Raw genomic sequence first — 19,572 nt, forward strand, 5'->3', positions numbered from 1 at the left:
CTTATCAATAGCAGTTAATTAAATTCTTGTGTGTATTAATGAAAGACTTAGAATTGCTGTTTACGGTGCTCTATAAGTGTGCCTGTGTTCCCTCCTTGTTTGTTTGCTGTAATGAAAAGATTTCACCTTGCTACAGTTTCAGTCATGTGTGTGTGTGTGTGTAATGGTTGTATGTACATTGTCTTGTGTGTTTACTACCTTAAAGTAAATGACAAACGAGGATGAATGATTAGGAACCTGAGAAGCTGAGAAGAAACGTGAGGAAAAACACAAAGCGAAACTAATTTTGAAGGTTTGTTGACCTAAATTACAAAATAAATTCCCTCTCTTTTCTACTGGGATGTGGTCACTTTGATTTATGTGGCCAGATTTCTTTTACTTTCTGTCGCAACATCGTCATCACCTTGTGAGTGTGTGTGTGTTTGAATGTGTCATCATGGCAAAATGTGGTCCTGGAGACACCCACTGTAGCAGGAAATAGCACAGAGGCAGGTTTGAGTACTTCACTAGTGTGGAGTTGAGATCAAAATGATGCATTTGAAGATGGGTGGGGTCTGACCCACGAGTAGTCATGGCATGATCCCATCGCAAAATGGTCTCTAGTTTGATTGTGTGAGCAACATGTAATTCCAGTTATCAGCATTGTACTGAAACAGCAGCAGAAATCTCATAGATGAATATCTCACGACCCATCGGAAGAAGCATAAGTAGCTGAATGAGTAGATCCAAGTCAGTAGTAAAACAAGAAAGTAGTCTCTTTTTTTTAATTTGGGTGACAAAATCTTTTCAGTCAAACCTGATTGTTTATAGTTATTGCTTCTTACTCTTTCTTTGGACAAGATTGAAACACCAAGGTCACTTTAATGTGATATCTTTGAAAAGAGGCACTGATGAAACATACTGATTCTGAATACAGATCATGACTCTTCATTTCATGTACATTCCTCACACATTAAAACCTCGTCCCTGGAAAAAATTCAAATCAATTTAAAGTGACTCTTGGAATCTGTCATTATTGTCCATTTCTCACATACAGTAGAACCACTGCCACCACTGATTTCAGGCTGCAGAAGCCATGAGTAACCTAATTTCTCCATATCTTATGTTGACCACCAAACATATTTTCATTTCTGTCTCCCAATGGAGTAAAATATGGCTAATACGCCTTTTTTTATACGTAGCTTGATCACCTGTCAACCGTATCTAAAGAGTAGCATTGATGCAAATTGAAACGATGACATGGAGAGATACAAATGTGGCAGCTCTTACTCAAAATCCCCTCCCATCCCTGTCTTATCCCATCGTGTCTGTTCTTTCACCACTCAGCACCATCTGTTCACATTTAGCTGAGAAGGAGCTCACTTTCATTTCTGGCTCTGTGCTACTCCCTCCTCTGACACTGTGACCTGACCCTGTGCCTCTGGACTCTTATTTATTAGGAAATGAGAGCTTTCCTTTAAATCAACTGCAGCATTGGAACATTATTAACATCCAACAAAGTATCTGAAGAAGCATAAATATATAAAACAACTTAAGACTGCTCTCCAGATCCTTCCCTTCTTACTCCCCTTCTGCCATTTCTCTTATCATATCCTCATTTCCTCTGCTCTCCTCTCTTTCCTCCAGATTAACGCCCTCCTCCTCCCTCCCCCCTCCTCCTTCCTCCTCTAATGTGCCCTGCCTTCCCCTCCATTTCCCATCCACCCTGCTCCATCTCATGGGCATATGTCAAGAGGAAGCAAGCATCTGCTCCTTGAGAGGGATTTTTGTGTACTGTGCCATTCTGTGCCAGAAGTCCGTCAGTCGCATGGCGGCAGTATGGCCATGCATTGCCTGGCGAGGAAATGGGACACGGACCCAGGAGGGAAGCTCTGCTTGATTTCATTTGGGTGTCTGTGTCTTCGTAGACTTCTGTGCAGCGTAGCTCTGAATGAGAGAATGACAGAGCTGCACCTGGTGGTGAAAGGAATCAATGTGAGGGACTGTTAAGGACAAGAAGTGAAAATGAAATAAGGAATAAAGGCCTGGAACAAAAGATACAAGTGTTTGTTGGTAGGGAGGATGAATTGTCACCAGCATATGAAAGCGAACTCTCCAGAGTGAAGGCCAAGTAAGACATTGTGTTGGGGAGCCAAGTGGGATCCAGCTGGGAAGACTTGAAACATTTAGGTGGAGGATGGTAGTTTAGGTTTTTAAAATGGGATGACCAAAAATAAAGGTTACAAAAATGAAAGACCTTCGCTTGGGTTCTCGCTGAAGATGTGCTATATGTCAAAGTTTTAGTTGCTGCACCTTTGAGAAAAAAATAAAATAAAAATGAATATTGTCTTCCCATGTGTGGTTGTGCAGGACAATGTCAGTGGCCTCACAGTGACTATAGCCATGAGCACTTGCTGGACTGTCAATTCATACGCACACACCCTTTTTAAGAAGAGGCAGATGCACGCAGCCATATACACATACAGTCGATACACACACAGTGAATAAGAGCGGTACCCACGAGGGCACACAGTGTGGCATTGCATGCTTCCACTCCTACTTAATGTGTATTTTCATATTCATTCAACCCCAGCTGAATCAGTGAGGGTCACCTAGTGAACAAATGTGCCATGTTTTGATTACCTTTACTGCCTGAATGCAACTTTCTTCTGTCGCTCATGGTTTTGAGTGGGAGGGAGGTCTTTGTAAGTCGATATCAGTTGTGCCAATGCAACGTACATGGAGGCTGCTGTTCCTTGCAACTAGCAACTATTACATTTGTGTAAGTCCTGTAGTGTTCTTGCAGGCTAAGAATGGGGTGTTTTGATTGATGAAATTTGCATTCTCCATTTTTGTCCTGCTCATATTTGTTTTCATATGTGTCTTTTATGGATACATATGTGGTCAAGTTTCTCAGCAACCCCAAGACCTCACTCACTGTTTTTAGTTCTTACCAATTTCCACAAGTTTTTCAAAAGACCAAATTGGTTTGAATAGATTTTTATCTGGATTTTGTTTCTATGCTTACAAAGTGTTGACACTGTTCACTTCAGTTTACACCAAACAAAGTGCGCCTATAGTAATAGCAAAAAGAAAATTGGGAGAAAATCCAAATCAGCTTCTGATAATGCACCACAGTCTCTCCAAGTTATTTAAAACAATAGATGGTTAAACTGCAGTGTCTTGACTGCAAATGGTATTTTATAGTTTAGATTTTTTCATTATTGTTTTGCTTTTTATTAGATTTTCATCTGCTTTTTATTTAACATAAACACTGATAAATGTATGTAGGTTTTATTATAAAAAAAAAGCCAAAAAAAAACATAAATAAATAAAATAATGATCCCTAAGCATATTCAAATTACACATGCTGCCACACACATGGCATGCACTTTTAAGACCTCCTCACTCTCCAATTTAGTGCAAGAATAAACAACAGCGAGGGAAAAGAAAAGAGCAAATGTGTCATTAATAGAAAAGAAAGACGAGCTAATTGTGTTGCATGCTCTGGAAAAATCAAAAATCCATTAGAGAGAGGAAAAAGGACACTGAACATGGCTTTTTGAAAATCAGATGATGTCTCACAAAAGAAGAAAACCAAGAGCGCTTTTACCTTCAATTTGGTCCTATATCCTCGATTTAAGATGGTCTTCTTGTGTACATCTGTTTGTGTGTGTGTGTGTGTGTTATTGTTGTAGTCGCTTAATGCATGTCAATGAGTCACGCAAGAGGCAACTTTATCTAATCTCCATAAATGGCCATACAGTTCAGAAAGGTCACACACACACTAACACACACACATGTCCCCATGAGAGAGAGCATAAGGAGACGGTAATTGAGAGAAATTAGAAGAAATGATGGAAGGGGCCAGTCGAAGTAAAGAGGAATGAGAGAGACAGAATAGACTCTGGGGTGAAACAATTAGCTCTGTCATTTAATGTCTGCTCTGCTTTACCAGCTCAGAAAGGTCAGTGTGCTCCTACATGGGAGAAGTCATTTTCCTACGGTGTCTAGTGAGGGACAACTTAATGTATCTTGAAGATTATTTTCTCAGTACAATGGCACAGAGCTGACCAGAAAATACTAACATCTAGGTGAGTTCAGTCAAGGCTTGATTTTTAACTTTTACTCTGCTACAGAAGTGCATTCCTCTCATTAAAGAAGAAAAACGTTTTTCATAATTATGACAGATATGATCTGTATCTCATAATTACTACATTACTAATAACATCTAAAATCATGAGGACATCATTGTGGTCCTGTCTCAGCAATAATCTCAGTAATTTGCTTTATCTCAGCACACAGCTTTCACTCACAACTTGTGGACTTCCTTCAGCTGCTGTGATTTCGTTAGTTGTTTTGACGATGTGATAACAGACAATCTAAGGTTACTTTCCTTTCAATGGAGCCGATAAAGTATTGCATGTTCAGCACTAGTGGATCTGTCACTTTTATCACAGGCTTGCAAGAAGCACTGATATAAGAACCAATACCAATAGTATGACAGTGATTCATTAGTGTATGAAATCTCACATGGCGCAGGTTTTGCTAATAATATGAACAATGACTCTGTAGTTGACACTGAAACTGAAGCAGCTAAATGGGGATTCAACGAGGTCTGTGTACACCCCCACAGTCCTGAGAAAAGCTTCAGTCAGACAACCTGCTGTGACCAATTGGTTAAAAATATTACATTAAACAGGAAGATAAAATTGTGAGTCATCGGCAAGAGAGCGTTTGAAGTGTTTGCATTATTGTGCAATTCAGTTGTGTCACTATTTTCAGTCGTATGGAAAGTGCATGGCCTTCATCTTTGTGAACAACGGTCCTTTTGCAGCAGACATTTTGACTTGTCAAACGCAGGTGTCACTAATAGCACGACTAATTGAACTGATGGAAACGAGCCATCGTCAGTGTTATTACTTCCACCTGTGCTGTTCCTGCTATGACAAGTCACAATGTCTGTTATCAGAGCTCCAGTAATGGGTCAGTTGCTGCATTAGCTGCTGTGAGCTGTTGCTGTGATTTTAGAGGCGAAAGCTGTGGACATGTGCTCTTCTTCCCATCTCTCTCATTTTCATTGTATGCTACTTAATCCTTGTACTTCACCACATTTCACAGAGAAATGTTGTAAATCTTACTCTACTTCATTTATAGCAGCTAGTTATATTGCAGATTAGGATTTCACATAAAAACTGATTAAAGCTCATGAAAATATGGTGCATTGGTATAGATTAAACTACTTAACAGTATAAAAAGTAGTTAAAATAAATACAACACAACAATGCTAATCACACATGACAGCAATAGTAATAACCCAGTCATATAACACTGACAGAGGCCATTCTGCTCGATAATGAGTACTATATACTTAAAGTATGTTTTACTGCTCATACTTCTGTACTTTTACTGAAGTAAAGAATACGTTTCCACTGCTTCCCAAACTGCTGTGCAGAAAAATCACCCCTGGGTGCCAGAGGGGTGCATTTAACTTAACCTTGAACCTTTGGTAAGATTTAAGAAAAATATATGTTAGGAATGTGTTAACTAACATTTCAATGGAATTCCCCTTTCAGGAGTAAATCTCCTCCTTAGGGGCAAAAACATTAACAGTTATTTTAGCCAGTATGTGATGCCAATAGGGTTTAATTTTCATTTTGTTCAGCTGTGTGTGTGTGTGTGTGTGTGTGTGTGTGTGTGTGTGTGTGTGTGTGTGTGTGTGTGTGTGTGTGTGTGTGTGTGTGTTTGAGCATGCATGTGCAAGCGCTTGTGGCATAGCTTTGATGTCGTCACAAAGATCTTTCCATTTTTGCTCTTATTGTAGGTGAAGTAAATTTGTCTGTCTCTGTTAAGCCTTCACCACCGTCCGTTTTCATTTCCCCTTCCTTTTTTTATACGTTGTTTTTGATCCCAGCATGAAACCAGCTTGGAGGGGTCTCAGGGGTGGGTCATTACTTTGTGTGTGTGTGTGTTGCATGTGTGTGATGTTGGCATTACCTGCCATCTCTTTGAGGCCATCTGGAGTCGGCACATGTGGGAAAACCCAGTGTTAGCTCTGAACGCGTGTGTGTGGGTGTGTCACTTTGACATGCCAACACATTTGTCAAAGATAACATCACAGTTGATGTTAAATTCACATCCAACTGAGCACAGCAGCTGAGAAAAGGGGCAACAAAACTTCGTTAATGATGGTAATTTAATTTCTTTACTCCCTCAAACATTTTTCTATGTATCCATGTCTTCTGCAGTAGGACAGTTTTAGCAGCTGGCATGAGAGTGTGTGTGTGTGTGTGTGTTCAAGTCGAAAATTAATCTTTTAATTCTTGAGTTGGCGTCATAAACAGTCTGACTCACTGCTTCATAATGCCCAGTAAGTCTCAGGGTGTGTTTACTTTGTACATCCTTGTGTTAATAAAAAGACAGTTTTCTGGGCAGGGCTGTGTTTGGTTAGATTTTGAATAACGACTATATCGACCTTGATAAAGATGTAGAGGGTTCAAAATGTTACAAGGCTCAGGTTAGCAGTTGGCAAATGACTGTAGCCAGCGAGACTTTAACTTTTAACAATGTAAACACATATTCTGAAGTCAGTGTTAATAATTAGTTTTTACAGTAACTAAATGTGTTAATTAAGAAACCAAAACCACAGTTCCTGCAAATTTATGAACTTAAGTTTTTCTATGTTTTACATGCAACAAAATTAATATTACAGAGCCAAGTAAAGGACAGATAGTCAATGAGAGGCTCTGTATATGAACATATTTCCTACTATTACTGACCCAAATATAAGAAAATGTTTATTTCTGGAGATAATGTGAAAAAGTGGAGACTGTAACACTGTATATTCAAGAACAAGATGCTGTTGTTGGTTGTTTTTAGGCACAGAGTTGCACGGCTAAGTTTTTTCAAGTCAGTTTGTCACATGTCTTTCATCCCTGAAAATGTTTAGGATGCTCATTTTAATCTATGTGAGTTTCTGAAGGCTGTTTTTCTGCCACAGAGCTCAACAACCCAAGAAGATTAACAGACTCTCATAAAACCCTTTAAAATTAACCAATATATGTTTTTTCAAATTACTTAAACCGAGAGGAATCTGTCAAGTGAATCTGTCTCCTCTAGGTAGATGGAGACAGAGAGGAATGAATTCATACGAGTGCTATGGATAAAATGAGGAGAACACAATAAAGGGGGACAGAGAGAGAGACAACGTGGTTGGAGGTTTATTTAGGTGTGAACCTGTCTGCCAAATGGACTGAATAATAGATGTGAGGGAACGAAGGATAAAAAGAGGAGAGGAGGAAAGCAGGGATGGATGGATGAGAGGGATGAAAATGTGCCCCTCCTGTTTCCTTTCAACACCTAGATCTCTGTTTTTCTAATTTTCTGTGTGATTGAGGATGTACATAGAAGTGTTTCATTAACTAAAATAAAGTTGACAGGAACCTTTTATTTTACATTTTTACACTCCAATTTAGTTACTGCAACTGAACCATTTTCCAAATCAGCCAATGTCCTCTCCTATGTTTTTTTTTTTGGCATTAAAAATATAAAAATGTAGTTTAAGAAACAAAGCTTTATTAACATGTATATGACAACAAGAGGAATATATAATCTGTATGTTTTTCCTCATCGTCATGCTTTATAGTCGTCTTTATAACATCAGTCTTCTACTGCTGGATTGTTTTTAACTGAAAGACACTTAAGAAGTACATGTCGAGGTCAGAAACAAGTTGTCCTTCCTACATTTCCCCATTTTTATCCCAAAATTGGGATTTCGGGATAAAACTGGCTTGAGAGTGGAGTCGGTTGTCTCTACATGTAGCTAGAACGGCTTAAAAGACAATAAAATACAGGCACAGATTTCCACTGACACAAACATACATATATTCAGGAGTGAAAACGTGCACAAACAGTATGGTAGATAGAGTATAGAGACCAGGAACACACACTTAGAAACACACACAACCTTCTGACTGCGATCAAGAGAACAATGTTCGGCTCCACACAGTGATCAGTCTCCGTCTTTCACCTTTTCTCTTCCCCTCTTTTATGTTTCTCTTTCATCCCTCGCTCAATCCCATCGGACCCAGGACCTGAACAGCTGAGCTCTGCCTCTACCGACTCAAGTTGGACACACAGACACACACACAAAGGTACGCACACAGCCCTAACACTTCATACAATGCCTTAGATTAATTTTCTTGTCTCATTTGTTTGAGTCAAGACCCTTAAGAGTGCATACAAACGCTGACCTTCAGACACAGAAGATTAGACACTTGAACTCCGACTGAACAGACGCATCCTCCGAGTGAGAGAACCTTGTGGAGAAGCAACAACATAGATTTCTAAGAGATGGGAGGCAGGCACTTGAGGGAAAATTAAATCTCTCCAAGGATGCTGTCAGGGCATTGAGAGAAGATTGGCGTTTTGTGTCTAAATACATGTACACTGAACTGGCTCGGTTCACTCATCCTAGATTTTTACATGTTTTTTTGTTTACGGAAGACCCATTTATACTGCTCTAAATGTTGTTCTAAAGGTTGAGAAACTTGCCTTGGAAGGCTTAGCACAAGATCTTTGTCTACGGCTGCAGGTGAGAAAGTTTGAATTTAATTATTTGCTTTCTCTTCAATGGAGGAAGAGATGAAGAGGTTTCTCAATAAAATTTGGGAAATGAAAAAATATAATTAAAAAATCACTTCAGTACAAAGTCAGAGGAAAGTCCCATCAGTGGCACCATTTTTTCACTGATTCTCCATCTGCAACTGTCTAGGTCATTACCTTGTCTTTTATGTCTTTTTAAAATTTTCTGAATGTGAACTCTTTTTATTCTGAGCTATCTTATTTTTCTCTTCAATTGATTGAGCTTGTAAAAACATGTATGACCATTTCAAACTAAGTTTCAAATGGTTAATTTGTATTGCTCATAAATACGAGAGCAAACCAAACTTTATTTCAGTTTACCATTGAGATCCATCAGCCTGCAGACAAACTAAATAATCCTCTCCAATATATCTCATGGGAAATCTGACAAGAAACACTATGGTCCTATAAAGTATTTGGTTTCTTAAATAGCTTGATTAAGTAATTTATGTGCATTATGAATAAGCGGTCACATGAATGTGTTTTTCAGAAGAAAAAATTATTTACAAAAAAATAAAAACGCTATCAAGTACGAAATCAATTATGAAATAGAAAATAAATTCTATAGTCTACACCCATGTGAGTGGCTCTCTGAAGTTGTTCTTGTTTTCTATGTTGGTCCTGCCAAAGGAAAGTCGCTAAAGTCATTAGGATTCATGGTCCGTGAACCATGTTTATCAATTGAGATATTTCACTGGATAACTCAAAACTTTGACCTTCAAGTATCACTGGGTGAAAAGTCAGAATTGTCATACTCATTAAAATTTAGACAGTTCAAATATTAAGACATTTCAGTGTACAGCTGTAGTGTCTTCAGCTGAAAACCAAACCAGCACTGGTTACACAGAAGCTTTCCTCAAGAAGCTAATTGTCCTGCAGTTGACATTTCTACCACCTGAGGAAACATGTGAATATATTCTGTGGGGTTTTTTAAGCATTGAAAAAAAAGATCTACCACTGCCCTCCTTTCCTTTTATTGTAAATATGACTGAAGTTTCTTTCTGTATCTATGAAGAGATGTCTTTTGAGGGAATTGCTTGAACTAGGAGAATGAAGGGTATTCTACTGCTCTCCTTAGCTTTTATTATGAGGTCTTTTGCTATTAATTCTCCTCCATGAAGCAAGGGCACGGTGGCGCTGACCTGTGCTCCTTACTAAAGTGGTGCTTATTTTATCATCATGTTTGCAGATCTGCCAGCCTTGAAGAAAGTGTGGGAGTAGGGACCTTATGCCAAAAACATGAGTTGAGGGGGCAGTGGGTTTCATTACTTCTTTTTGTCACACTTCTGTTTAAACTTAAGACATTTTTCCCTCATCACACATGTTAAGTTATTTTTATTCTGGGGCTATGTATATATATATATATATATATATATATATATATATATATATGATTGTAAATTGAAAGTGATAAAGATACAGAAAAATGGATATACTACAGTACTATATTTCCATTTTGCTGTATTTTCACTCCTTTTAATTCACAGACTTGCCAATACATAAACATTGCTCTGAAAATGCAAAATAAATTCTATAAAAGTCATGTTTAACCATCTGCAACACACGGGCAATATACCTTGCTTTGCCATCTTAAACAACTAGCTTGCAAATACATAATGTTAGGCAACATTGAATTAATTCCCACTCCCATGTTTCCAAAGAACGGTCCTCACTTGAGGAACCAGCTGGACTGAAGAGCGGGAGTGAAAGATACACAATCAAGGTCAAGTGTTGTTGTCGATTTGCAGGTTAAAATGGCATTACACATTTGTCAATCCTCCCTGCTTGTGAATATTGATTTTAGGTGAGTGCTGCCGAAGGAAATTAATCTGGTGCTATTATTGGTTGAATTCTTCTTCTTCTTTTCTTGCTTTTCGACAGGCTTTTTTGCGTACTTTAAAGTGACAGATTGTACCAGTGTACTTTGGTGTGCCCGCTGTGCAGAATACGTACAGATTGTCAGGTCTTTGTTAAATACTGTAAGCCGATGTTCCTATGAGCTGTCAGCATCAACTTTAATATGAAATGTGGAAAAAAATGTTTTTGCAACTTTCACCAGAGTTAGAAGTTCTGAGAACACTTAAAGCTCATAATTTCCTGGTTTTACCAAAAGCTAAGAGCTTTTAAAGCCTCAGAGCTGCTCTCCAGTTTTGAATGTCTAGGTCATTACCCTCTTGCTTCTTCCGTTTTCATCTTTAATAAGAACTTCCAATGTTTGTTCGGCTTTTTGTTCAGTACTGAGGAAAAAGGAGGAAGACGTTTTGGTTTTTTTTATTCCACTCTGCCAGTTTCGAAAGAACAGGGACATGGACAGAGTTAAATACAACTGATGGAAACAGACACACAAATGAAAAGATAAAAGAATCTAAAACTTTTTTCCAAAACCACAGGTTGTGCTGCAGAGAGGACGGAGGGGAATTAAAGACGAGGTAGACTGGCAGGGCAGATACTTGCCAAGCCACTGTCACTGGCACTTTACTGGCAGACACACACACACACACACACACACACCATATATTGTGGTTTAACCAGTATGCAGTTGCTGAATGCATAGTCACACATCAGGGGTAAAAATCGATGGATATTTTTTCAATTGCTCACATTTTAACCAACCATCAAAAGACATTTTCTATATTTGGCCTCTGCAGGAGTCACATTTACATTCACACTCACAACACACACACACACACACACACACACACACAAAACCCATATTAGCTAATGATGTGTTGTCGAAAGTTTCCTCCCCATCTCTGCACTTTGTTTCTGTACCTGTCAGGTTACTGCGACGCCCAGGGCCTGTCACTCAGACAACTGTGCAAAGATGAGTAAAGCACACACACATTTACAAAGACGCACACATGCACATAAACACACACAGCAACGCACGATGGGCGACGGTGTACAAGTGACTGCGGGTGCCCACATCAGAATGCAGGTTGGAGGTTTGACATTCCTGGAGGCTGTGTCCGTCTAGCCAGTTAGGGGGAGGACAGCCAATAACACACACACACACACACACACACACACACACACACACACACTGCTGTGACTATCTGATGAGACTAATGCTGATCCAAGTCAATAGTGAGGAAAAAAAGATGGCTTTTAAATGTTCCACCTCTTACCAGGGTTGTGTGTGTTCGTGTTGGTGCTTGAATGTATGTGCTTCTCCTTGATGCTTGTCTCAGCGCGTGCACGTTTGTGTGTGTGTGTCCTATAACAGTAATGAAGGCAGTCTGAGAGATTATCACAGCTGGGTGCTTGCAGACCTCAAGGTTAAAGGAGCACAAAGGCGCAGCAGAAACAGTGTGTTCTGTGTCTATGTAATTGTGTGCATGCTTTTGTATATGTGTACATGAGTGCCTGTGTACGTGTGTATAAGATTCGAGCACGATACAGCAGAGCCACAAAAGGCATGATGATTGATTGGCTGGATGGTGAGAGAGGGAGAAAGGGAGAGCGAGCCAGAAAAGAATTGGAAAGGCTGTGAAAGATCAAGACAGGTAATTTACAGGGCTCTTGATTTAAAGAAAAGTTCAGTACATTACAAACTACTGTACACATATTTTAGTGAAGATTAGACTTCAGAGGAACTCAACAATTTGGGATTTACACTTTAACTTTCCAAGAGTGAGATAAAAATATTGATAAATATGTCTGTGCATTCAGTATAGATGGAGTACGGAGCTTTATGTATTTGGATGGAACCAGTTTTCATAAGTCTTGTTAAACACATCCTGACTCCAGCTTCAAACTTGAGATCCTTATTGTGTTATATTTCTCTGCATGATCTGTTACTGGACACATTTTCTGAATTATCAGTTTTGCAAAAGAAAGCTCTATTTTGGGTGTGTTGGAAATAAAATTTGAGTGGTTTAATTTTATGTTTTATGAGTATCTTTAAAGCTACAATTTGTAACTTTTTGAAATATGCTCAGTAACATATGTTAATGTGGAGAGTAGCTGTCAAGGTTCCTGTGACCCAGACTCATTGAACAGCCTTGCTGCAGTGCAGAGATGTTCTCTCTTTAAGTTTTTGAGTGTGTCTCATCCTACTAACCAATCAGAGAAGGCCAAAGTCAGGAGCGTTGATCAATACATGAACGTTTTTCTGGTCTACTACTACTCCTCTTGCTCCGAGGCTTCAGGCTGTTGGAAGATGTCATCATGGCTGACTCAGGATGTAGGTGAAGGGCTGTACCAGAGCGAGAAGGGAGGTGTAGAATTTGACATTTCTTTCTTCTGTGCCTGGTAGGAGTACTACAGAGTTTATTAGGTACCACTGCACAATATAATGCAATCCAATAAAGAGAGAGGGGATGATTTAACACTGACAACAAACCAAAACTACTGTCTTTGTGGAGCTGTTGCAGAGTTCTGATCGCTGATCTCAATAAACTGGTAACTTGTCGTGCATTATTCAGAGCTCAAGGTAGGAACGTTGAACTTGCTCAGTTTGGATTATGGCTTTCCTAGAGCGAGTGGACGAGGACACTTTTTATGGTTTTTGAGAAGCCTTTCGTCTGTGATTCAAAGTGTTTCCTTTGGTGTTTATGACTGTTTAGTCAACCTTGCCAAATGGCCTCTGAAGTTTTTAATGTCGCTCATTCAATTAAAGTTCGAGGGAGAGCTGAACCTGGGGGGGCAATAAGTCACATATTGGTATTATCCTGCCCTGCTAATTACAGAAGCAATGAACTTTAATTAATATCTGAGCTTGGTGTGTGTTAAAGTATGCAAATGTGCATGTGTGAGGGTGTGTGTGCATGTTTGTGTGTTTCTTTGCGCACTTGTGGCCAACTCTCTTTTATCTCAAGCCATCGCTCTTCAACACACGTATATACACACACTTATACACACATGAGGCGGAGGCTGACATTTCGCCGAGTGTCTCGGTTCACATGAGAAACGCTGACACCATGAACCGAGGCAGGTTAGCAGGTGCCGTTAGCATTAGCATAATTATCTCAATAATCAGAAGCGTTGAAGACCAGGTCCAACAACAGAAATGACTACAACAACAACAAAATACACAACTCAGTGGGTTTCTCTTTAGCCAGAGGAAACAAAACCTCAGAGCACACCAGCCTCTTCTTGAATCACAGATCTTTTTCAAGATTTTTTTCTTTGCATTCTCCTTTCTATTTGCCAGTGGCACAAGAGTAAATCAGCACATAATCCGTTTAAGAAAACCTTATGACTGCACTGAAAAATGTCCTCTGACACACAAACAAATGATCCACTTTTTCCCATGTATCACTTAAAACCTTACAGAGTAGTTACGGTCACCAAAAGGTGCCAAAAGCTCACAAATTGCCTAATTAATAAGTGTAATTTAATGAGTCCCAATCAACGGTAGCTTTGGGATGAAGGCTCAACAAGATGTTATCCTCAAAAGAGTGTCTGCAGCTGCTGCTTCCCACCTAATCTGTCATTTATGCCAGTTTCAAACACTGTGGTGCTTTTGTCTGAGGCATTTTGGATTTTTATTTCAACTCTCTGGGCGTAGAGGGGAGGAATGATGTGTGGCTGCATTATGCTAATTAAAAATTTTAGCCAGCGATTGGCTAATTTTTTCACCTCAGTCATCTCAGAGTCCCTTTTTAGTTTTATATTTTAGTTGTTGCTAAAATGTGCTGTACTAAACTGCACGATTTAAAAAGTACAAAAAAAGGTGGCGTTAAAGTGAACTGATGCCTGTGTGTGTGTGTGTGTGTTTGTGTATATCTGTATTGTGTGAGCTACCTACTGGGCTTTGCCTAGAGCTAGCAGTGCCCTTCACTTCCCTTTGCCTAGAGCTTCGCTACGGCCACGTCTGCTGTGAGGCAGACAGAGAAACTCTCACAACTAAAACGCCTGTCCTGATGAGAACACGGGCTTCTTGGAAGCATCAAAATACTTTGATTTTCATGTGTCCTTGCTAGACGAGGGTGAATGTTAGAAAAGAGTTTTGGCGGGCTCCTTGCACTTCTTGTGACAGGCGACATCTTGGCAAGAATAAGAGGACGTTTCTGCCTTTTGTGTGTGAGATTTCAGACCGTTCTTTGGCCTGAGAATACAGTTTAAAATGCAAACTGTTTGATAGGCAATGTCGACATTTCAGGTTTCATTAAAATTACAGTAGCTGAAGTGGTGACTTTTAAATCATCATCTTAAATTTTCTATCATTAGGATTAGAGCACTTAAGTTTTTTCTTTTGTTTCTTTTGTGTAGCCTGTCAATGCATTAGCTAAATTTAAGATTCTTCAAGGTGTGAGACATTGAAATGAGCAATTTTACTCTTAGCTTTTTGCATAAAATACCAAAAATCTATGACCCATCACCTAATTTATCAGAGGTTTATAAACATACTTAACATTCGGCTTTGGGGGCTTACCCCTGTTATTTGCTTTCCTCTCTCTCTTTCCTCTTTCCTCCCTTCCCTTCCTTCATCCCACCCTTCACTTTCATCTTTTCCTGTCGCTAGCCTCTCTATGATTTTTTTCCTTCCCCACATCCTCTCCCTCCCACCTCTGCCTTTCTCCCTCCCTCCATCCTTTTGTCCCTCTCTGTGATTGTTTCATGTGTGCTGATCTCACCTTGTGTGTTTGAAGCCCAAAGAGCAGCGGCAGGCGATGCTGGATCACACTACTAAAGACCCCGACACATCTGAGAGAGAGGAGTGGGGTTAGATAGATAGATAGATAGATAGATAGATAGATAGATAGATAGATAGATAGATAGATAGATAGATACTAAATAAATATCAATAAGACAAAGAAGAGGGAGACAAGTACGTCAACTGTGCCTTTTATGTCTGTCTTTAATGCCACTCATCTGCAGATGTCACCAGTTGTTTTTGCCACACACACACACACACACACACACACACACCATGCTCTCTCAATCACCTTGCCACAGGCTCTATCCTCCTGCTTCAAACCAGCACTGTCTGTGCATGTATTGAGTTGATTCAATCAATGGCGAATTGTGTGTGTCTGTGTGTGTGGCAAGCACAGAAGCTGATGTGTATTCAGCCACACTCCCCCAAGTGAGTTATATGACAATATGCACACATTAAACTAGATGAATTCAGTCTGGAACAGAAAAATACTTGATGGAAAGAACAGCATAGACTCACCTGCAGGGTCCCTCAGGGCAGCGTCTGAACGGACATTGATTGTGTTAGTCCTGATTTCAGTGACAAAATCTTACATCCAAAATCGTGTGCATGGTTATGAGTTTCAAAAACAAACACACCCAGACACACACATTTTGCCAAAACATATCCTTACGGATGCAGCTGCAGTTGGATCCTACACCTGCCCCCAACCTTTGACCTAGGAAGCAAAACTTCTTTCACCCTTGTCTGACCCTGAACAGGAAGCTGAGCAGGATGACTCTGGTTGAAGACAAATACTCAAAATCTGTCTGATTGTAAGAAAGCTGGAAGCGTACATTATAAAAGACCTTTTTTGACTTATTATTTACTGATATTCAGTTTTGAGAGTAGGTAAAAAAACAGTTTTTATTTTCAGATGGTAATTGTCTGTTTTTCTAGCAAAACTAATCTAATCTATGATTCTCTCTCCCTTCACTTAAACCAGTGGTCAATGAAAAACATGCACAATTAGCCTAACTGTATCCTGAACTTCATCTGAACTGTCCAAATAGCAGAACAATACCACTATAAAAACACTGCCCCGTGTTCCCCATGGGACTTACAAAACCTTTACGTAGGTTTTGAGACAACCCTTGTATTTCCTGTGCTGAAATTACGAGGCTTGACTTATACCCTGCAAGTGTACGTGACTTGGTAGATTGTAGATCAGTGTGCACCCTCATACTGTAGGTGTGGTGTGCATTCTTATACTTTTGTTGAACATCAGGAAGGGTAAATCTGTCAGCACCCATTATACACATCTGGTTTGAGGAAATCACCAGGCCAGTGTGTCCATAATGTCTCTAAACTGGCTTTTAATGTGGAATAAAGGACACAACACAATACAATGAAGGATCCAGCAACGTCACCAGTACGAGAATATTCTTTTCTTGCAAACTGCAAGAAAAGAGGTATTTACTTTTTTGTGCTCATCAAGCTCAGAGAAATTATTCCTAACAATGGGCCAAAGGATAACCAGAGTTCAGTTTTTCAGAACAGACTCACTGGCAGCTCACCAGGAGTTTCCTGTGTCATTAAACACTGACGCACATGATCTTCCTCAACTTCAAAATTGAAAATACCAGGATCACACCTCGTTGATGATCCGTGCCCAGTGTGTCGGTATGAATCACAAACAAAACAAGCAGCAGCGCTTTCACTTATATTCTACAGTTAAGTGGAAGCCATTGCAAAAATTTAAACATCATAGCGTTGTGCCAAGTTCTTGCTTCTTGGTAGAAAATTAGCAGGAGCAGCACAGTCCAGTTTGTTAAACGAGGTAAATGTGAATGAGTTTTACCAAATGCTGTGTGGACATGAACCCTGGCTGCAGTTCTTTTGCTCAGCAGAATTTGCCTCAGAGGCAGTGTGTACAGGTTGAATAATAGAGGCCCAAGGTTTGAACCCTGTTGCAGCACCAGGATGAACAGTCCTGTTTCAGGATCCTTTTCCAGAATCAGTATTGTCAGACAAATTGTCATTTGTGCTTTTTTTTCAGAGCATCAAAGCTAAGATAGACAGAGAAAAAATTATGAATTCAAAGAAGCAGTTTTGGCTGCTGAAAAGTTTTGTGTTTTGAATTATTTTTATTGGTCCCCTCTTTTTTAGTTTCGACTGAGTCATGCCACTCACCTTTCTATCTTCATTGTTTGCAGAGCTTATTAATACAAAATGCCTCACAGGCTTTAAAGGAGAATAATTTTAGCTGGTGAAAAAACACTGTGCAAATGACCCCTGAACTGGCTGTCTGCACAGCTGCCTTGTTCCCTGCGTCTTTGTCTGGTTAACCTGTCTGAGTCAATGTCTGTCTGAGTGGCTCTGAGTGTTTTTGTGGACTGGTGTGATCTTCATCCGTTTGTCTATATGTCCCCATTTCTGGCCAAATACTACATCACAGTGCACACATAGCTTTGTTCCATTTCCTGTGGAAACCCCTCCATGAAGTCTCTTTATGGAGGGGGGTCCAAAAGGTGAGATTACAGTCATGTCAAATGTTTTTCAGCAGAGGTACAAAGAGCTGCACTACACCCTGTACACACTTTCCATATGGAAAATGTGCTGGTTAGACTGTATTTTAATGGAGAAGGAAAAAAGACTGTCATCAGTTGTATTTTAATTCTGCTGTAGAAACAAAGGTTGGCAAGCCAATAATACAGTGGCTGTATTTTTTGTGACACATGCCTACTGTAGATAACTTTGTTTATAATAAGGATGGCGTTTTTCTGTCTGCCTCAAAGATAGTCTGTCTCCATTTGTGTTTTCCTGTATTGAAATTGTTTGTTTGAGGTTTTACAATATGTCTTAAAAACCTGGTTTAACTCTTTTGTCAGTCTCTTGTGTTTTCCTGTCCGTCTGTGTGTGTTTGTGTACTTGTCTTTGCCTTCGATTGATCAGCAGTCTTGTGTGTATGTTAGGTATTTAGAGGATAAAATTCACATACTGAGCTGTGTTTGAAGTCTGATTGATCTGAACAGCCTGATTACCCTCCCGGCATCTTAGAAATGAGCAGGTGATCCCTCATGTTTGTGGGTATCTATTGGTAACTTGGGAGCACTGCTGGAGCAGATCAGCTTGGGTCTTTGTCCAGGAAGGACTTTGTGGAGGACATTTCTACTTGTTTGTTCTGTCATTATTAATACAATACACTGGGGAGTTGTTGAAAAACAGAAAAGAAAACCTAACATTACCCTGAAGAGTTGAAAGACATTTTCAGTGTAAATCCTCATATCATGGCTAATTATAAATAGTTGAATATGAACAAATTATACTTGTACTTATGTAATTCATATGAAAAACATGTTGAAACCTATTGGAAGTGTATCTGTGTAACTTGCCATGTATTTATTATGAATTGTTGTTATGCCTTTTCAAATCTAACATGCTTTTCTCTCTCTCATAGATGTAAGAAAGATGAAATTAAATGTACTTCTGTGTGTTAGAAGTTAGAAGTCCTTTCCACAAACTGAAGGCATATGAATGATTTTGCTGCACATTTTCCTCACCATATTTTGTCTCATCCTTACCTCCTCACTCCTACCCTTCTCCTGCGTCTTTCTCTCTCTAACATCCCTTCATCTCTGTGCGTCCCCTCTTTTCACTGCTCTAAATCTCCTCTCATTCGCTGTTAAACATTAGAGAGCTAGCAGCTGGTCCTTTCTCCTTCTTTAACCTCTGTCGCCCCTTGCAAGCATGTGTGTGCGTGTCAGTTTTTGTGTGTGTGTCTATCTGCCTAAGGCACTGAGGCAAATGGCGCAGTCCAGCGGCATAGGCTACATGCCAACAAGCATGATAAGGTGGACACACACAATTCACTCTTTTGTATCAGGCTTCTATTAGAATATGTTATATGTTATGTTAATATTATTACATTGAGAAACTGTCACGAAGGAGACTGGCTTTTAAACGGCACTTGTTGAAACAGCATGCTGGGATAAAAGCTGACTATGTGTGTGGTGAAATAAGCCTGAGAAGTACAAAGACCGGGCCGTGTCCATCAGTTTATCGTAGATCTTCGCGCTTTGCCTCTTTGGCACCTGCTTACAGGAGCGAAGCAGCGGCTGCAGCCGATGGAGCAGAAAAACACTGAGCTTTTCTTCTGCTTGTCTGATCAGCAGGGTGGCACTGAGACACCTGGAAAGACTCCAAAGGAAACACACACACACACACATACACTCACTCAGTGTCTACTAGGATGAGTGGCTAATGTGTAATGAAGAAGAAAAGACACATCTGCACATAGCTGCTGTGTTCTTGGAGGGGGGATGATAAAGATGTACAGCATGCTTCAGCTGTTGGAGTCAAACTGA

At 39.7% G+C, this 19,572-nt stretch overlaps 1 long non-coding RNA gene across 6 annotated transcripts in view; it reads left to right on the forward strand.

The window, feature by feature from the left end:
* Positions 1 to 19,572, forward strand: part of LOC139609766 (uncharacterized) — a 177,757-nt gene that overhangs the window by 97,544 nt on the left and 60,641 nt on the right. Inside the window, exons 8-9 of one of the 6 annotated variants that reach the window (XR_011685347.1) lie at positions 8,070 to 8,132; positions 8,519 to 9,961. The exons of 2 other annotated variants lie outside the window; for them this stretch is intronic. This is a non-coding gene — a long non-coding RNA (uncharacterized lncRNA). Of the gene's footprint in view, positions 1 to 1,626; positions 7,465 to 8,069; positions 8,497 to 8,518; positions 9,962 to 19,572 lie in introns of those variants that run through there. 3 more of the 6 variants (XR_011685346.1, XR_011685348.1, XR_011685345.1) reach the window with 3 other exon arrangements.

The sequence above is a fragment of the Trachinotus anak genome, unplaced genomic scaffold, assembly GCF_046630095.1.
Source record: "Trachinotus anak isolate AG129_WGS33_773 ecotype Australia unplaced genomic scaffold, CSIRO_AGI_Tana_v1 ptg000026l, whole genome shotgun sequence".
NCBI lineage: Eukaryota > Metazoa > Chordata > Actinopteri > Carangiformes > Carangidae > Trachinotus > Trachinotus anak.